General features: G+C 42.6%; 1 pseudogene; it reads left to right on the forward strand.

Annotated features, from left to right (window-relative positions):
- Window positions 1-206: 206 nt before the first annotated feature.
- Window positions 207-1,603, forward strand: LOC105720480 (non-POU domain-containing octamer-binding protein-like; annotated as a pseudogene).
- Window positions 1,604-5,342: the final 3,739 nt, after the last annotated feature.

A 5,342-nucleotide genomic window follows, 5' to 3' on the forward strand; every position in this document is an offset into this window, starting at 1 on the left:
AAGAAGAATTAATATGGAGTAACAGTCAAATGACACATTAGGTAGCAGTGAAGAATAAGCTAAACCATGAGCCCAGAAGATCTCTCAGGTAAGAAAAATGGCACTGTCATCGCCATTACTCCAAGGAGAGACTAGTTGGTAGAGGAGAAGTCGAGGTTAGGGAGGACTGGGGGGCACTTTGCTCTCTTCAATGGAAGGGTGCAAAAATGCAGAGTAATAACACTTTTAATTTGGAGAAGCAAAATCATACTCCAAGAAAGCATCATCAACATCATCGCCAGCAGCAGCAGCAGCAGCCGCCACCACCGCCAATACCTGCAAATGGGCAACAGGCCAGCAGCCAAAATGAAGGCTTGACTATTGACCTGAAGAATTTTAGGAAATCAGGAGAGAAGACCTTCACCCAACGAAGCCATCTTTTTTGTGGAAAATCTTCCTCTCGACATCACTCAGGAAGAAATGAGGAAACTACTTGAGAAATATGGAAAGGCGTGTGAAGTCTTCATTCATAAGGATAAAGGATTTGGCTTTATCCACTTGGAAACACAAACCCTAGTGGAGACTGCCAAAGTGGAGCTGGACAATATGCCACTCCGCGGAAAGCGGCTGCGTGTTGCCTGCCGTAGTGCATCCCTTACAGTTCGAAACTTTCCTCAGTATGTGTCCAACGAACTGCTGGAAGAAGCCTTTTCTGTGTTTGGCCAGATGGAGATGGCTGCAGTCATCATTGTGGATGACTGAGGAAGGCCCTCGGGAAAAGGCATTGTTGAGTTCTCAGGGAAGCCAGCTGCTCAGAAAGCTCTGGACAGATGCAGTGAAAGCTCCTTCCTGCTAATCACATTTCCTCATCCTGTGACTGTGGAGCCCATGGACCAGTTAGATGATGAAGGCGAACTTCTAGAGAAGCTGGTTATAAAGAACCAGGATTTTAAAGGAACAAGAGCAGCCACCCAGATTTGCACAGCTTGGCTCCTTTGAGTATGAGTATGCCATGCGCTGGAAGGCACTCACTGAGATGGAGAAGCAGCAGCAGGACCAAGTGGACAACAACATCAAGGAGGCTCGTGAAGCTGGAGATGGAGATGGAGATGGAGATTGCACGTCATGAGCACCAGGTCATGCTAATGCGACAGGATTTGATGAGGCGCCAAGAAGAACTTTGGAGGATGGAAGTACTGCATAACCAAGAGGTGCAAAAATGAAAGCAACTGGAGTTCAGGCAGGAGGAAGGAGCACAGACGCGGTGAAGAAGAGATGTGGCGGCAGCAAGAAGAAATGATGCAGCGACAGCAGGAAGGATTCAAGGGAACCTTCCTGGATGCAAGACAGCAGGAGATTCAGATGGGTCAGATGGCTATGGGAGGTGCTATGGGCATAAACAACAGAGGTGCCATGCCCCCTGCTCCTGTGCCATCTGGTACTCCAGCTCCTCCAGGACCTGCCCACTATGATGCCGGATGGAACCTTGGGATTGACCCCACCAACAACTGAACGCTTTGGTCAGGCTGCTACAATGGAAGGAATTGGGGCAATTGGCGGAACTCCTCCTGCATTCAACCATGCAGCTCCTGGAACTGATTTTGCTCCAAACAAACGTCACTGATATAAAGTTGCAGTGTCTAGTTTCTCAAGACGCTTAAAAGAAGGACCCTTTTTGGACTAGCCAGAATTCTACCCTGGAAAAGTGTTAGGGATTCCTTTCAATAGTTAGATCTACCCTGCCTGTGCTATAGGAAGTATGCTGGAGGCAGAGGGCAAGGGAGGGGTGGTATTAAACAAACCAGTCATGTGTGGTATATTGTTTAATCAGTTCTGTGTGGTGCATTCCTAAAGTCTCAGATGTGATTGTTGACGGCCTGGGGAAACCATGGCAAAGTGGATCCAGTTAGAGCCCATTAATCTTGATCATTCCGTTTTTGTTTTTGTTTTTGTCTATCTTGTTTCATTTTCTTGCTTCCATGTGCCAGTACTTACCTAAGTGATTTCACTTGATCCCAATAGCAACCCTGAAGGTAGGGAATATTATTTCTCTCATTTTGAAGAAACTAAGGTTAAATAAGTGGCTGTGGCTGGGTGCAGTGGCTCACGCCTGTAATTCCAGCTCCAAGGTAGGTGTATGTTTGAGCCCATAAGTTCGAGACCAGCCTGGACAACACAGGGAGAACTCATCTAAACACACACACACACACACACACAACACAATTAGCAGAGTGTGGTTGCTCTCACATGTAGTGCCAGCTACTAGGGAAGTTGAGGTATGAGGATCACTCGAATCCAGGAGGTCGAGACCGCAGTGAGCTGTGATGGTGCCACTGCACTTCAGCCTGGGCTGAGTTAGACTCTTTCTCAAAACCAAAAAAAAAAGAAAAAAAACTGGCCTTCTCAATGTCCTTGGGAATAACTGCAGAATTATTGACTGCTTGAGACTAGTAGTTTACTCTCTTGTATATGTGCACATTTCTGCTTCGACCAATTAAATTCTAATTCTCAACAAGTCATTGTGTTTATTCTTTTTGTTGTTGTTGTTATGAACAAATTAAAGAAATAAAGAATGGCTGGCTACTCCATAGGCAGAGCAGCCAATTGTGTTTATTCTTAAAACTGTTTATGCCCATTGTACTAGTTATTATAACTAGTTGATTTAATTAAAGAGATGAATATGCAAGCAAACTTATAAAAAATAACTTAGACTGCTTTAGAAAAACTCAGAAAAGGCAAATCATTGAAAAGTAATTGTGTGAATTAGATGAACGGAAAAAATTGTGGAAACAATTATAAAAATCTAGAAGGCTTTTGCATTCAAGATGCATCCCAAGTGTATTGAAGTTACTGCTGCTCTTTCAAGAAAGGAAATGTGGAAATTTTCTACTACTAATTGTGGGTGTGGTTTATGAAAGGCAAAAACAAAACAAAACAAAACAAAAAGCAGAGCAGAACTCTGTTCAAGAGATCTATACTAGAAGAAAAGATCTTGGCTAAACATCAAAATGTTGGCAGATAAATACAAATTTACATGTTTTAAGGTACATATGCATCACTTTCTTAGGATTTTCACTTTAATCAACCCTCTTTGATTAGAAGATTCACAACCAGTCTCAACTCAAACTTGTTAAATCTGCCACTTACATTAACAGTACAAATTAGAGCACTTGCTCAGCAAGCAACCAGCACATAATAAGAGCTCAATAAACCTTAGCTCTTATTATTACTAGCCACACATGATGTAAAGTAGAACTAGTAACTGCTGGGACAAACTTTGACAAAGAAGGGTGAAGTGCCACTTACTAGCCATACAATTAATTCAAACTGGATGCAGATCTCAGATTCTTGCCAAAATACGATGATGTTAACTGGGTATTGGCTTTTCCCTCATCCAGTGTTATAGTCTAGGAATGCTCCCCTTGAATAGAGGAATTTTTTTTTAACTTTTCAAAAGAAATCTCATAAAGTCTAATGTGGACTGGTTTACGTCAGGTCCCGGCAGAGTTAATTTGGGGGTGGCAGGCAGGAACTTCTTGAAATAAGTGACTTCAGTGAGAAACTGCAGCCCAGACATGTCTTTGTGAGAATGCTTTTATAAGGACATTGTGTTTCATTTCTGCCTCTCCTTACAGTTCATTTTTAATTATTGATGTCACTCTTTCCTTCTCTCTCCACCCAAACGAATATAACATTTAAACATTAAAGAGACTAAAGAGCCAGTGACTGAATTTTTAAAAAGAATTAACAATTAAAATAAATTCATTATTAAACTTGGTTACCTCCTGAGCTACAACTTACTCCCTCACTTTCCCTGCGGGCAGGGATTATAGAAACTTTGTCATATCAGAACACTATTCACCCTCCATCCAAGCCAGCTCGAAGGGCCACAGCAATGGAGGGCAGCAAAAAGAAATGTGAATGTCGGTGAGTATGTCCTTGGGTAACTGGTCCCAGTTCATCTATTTCCCTCATGTTACCCATCTGCGCTATGTGTGTTTTCTTATGGAGTCAGAGCTAAGGTTTACCTTTAAAATGCATGACAACATTATCAATATATGATTTCCCTGGGAAATATATGGAATAGTCCAGCATTTGTATGTGAGTCTGGCAGTGAGAAAAATGGTGAGAATTGTATACACATATGACATTGATGGACCCCTAAGTTCCTATGTCACTTTTTAAAGCAGAAAGCTCTCCTAGCAAGTGTCTACCAAAATATTAGATCTCTAGATGAAATACTTTGATTAAATTTTGCAGACATTCAAACACACAAACTTCAAAACAGTTAAAGAAGTAATATCGCGGACTGGGCTCTGCCCATCATCTTGCCTCCTCCCACATTTAGGCACACATATGCATTAACTCAGGACCCCTTGGCAATACTCAGATAACACAGGAAAGTGAACGAACCCATCACCTAACTAGACCAGGTTCCTATGTTTCTGACTATTCTGTTTGCCCTCTTGTCTGAATACTTACTACCTCGCACAACCTAACACCTGACTGTGCAGCATGTCCCCAATTTTGAGTACACGCCTTTGAGAATCTCTTATATAGCCAGACTAAGCTTTTTGAAGACAGGACAATGTCTTATACTTAGCTTATATATTATTTCATGCCTAGCACAAAACTCAACAAGAGGTTGAATGTTAAGAGGAGGATGTAAGCCAGGCACATGGCTCACACCTGTAATCCCAGCACTTTGGGAGGCTGAGGCAAGTGGATCACCTGAGGTTGGGAGTTTGAGACCAGCCTGATCAACATGGAGAAACCCCGTCTCTACTAAAAACACAAAATTAGCCGAGCGTGGTGGTGGCACATGCCTGTAATCCCAGCTACTCGGGAGGCTGAGACAGGAGAATCGCTTAAACTCGGGAGGCGGAGGTTGCAGTGAGCTGAGATCTTGCCATTGCACTGCAGCCTGAACAACAAGAGTGAAACTCCATCTCAAAAAAATAAAAAAGAAGAGGACCTATCAGACGAACATAAATGACTGTTCTACCCTGAACTCAAACAGCACCAAAGCCCTTCTTAGATCAGGTCACCAGCTGTGTCACCTTCCAAAGGTTTTGACTGGCCATTTGTAGAAATCACTGTCCTCCCCAGAAGTCGTATTTGTGTTTGTAAAACAGATTACCTTGATGTAAAATGAAAGCAATTCCACCACTGCCAAAGTAGGGCCAATTGCCTACATGTTTTTTCAAAATGCAATTCATTTCTACCAATTTTATTATCCCCTAAGCCAGCTGAAAAACCCAGGTATCCTGGCTCTAGAGCTGGTCCTCCCAACAATTGGGTACCCCCCACTGAATACAAACCTCATTTGTTTCTTTCCCACCATCCTCACTGTCAGCATTCTC

This window comes from Aotus nancymaae, unplaced genomic scaffold, assembly GCF_030222135.1.
Source record: "Aotus nancymaae isolate 86718 unplaced genomic scaffold, 86718_ANA_hifiasm-v0.15.2.pri h1tg000029l, whole genome shotgun sequence".
Classification (NCBI taxonomy): Eukaryota; Metazoa; Chordata; class Mammalia; order Primates; family Aotidae; genus Aotus; species Aotus nancymaae.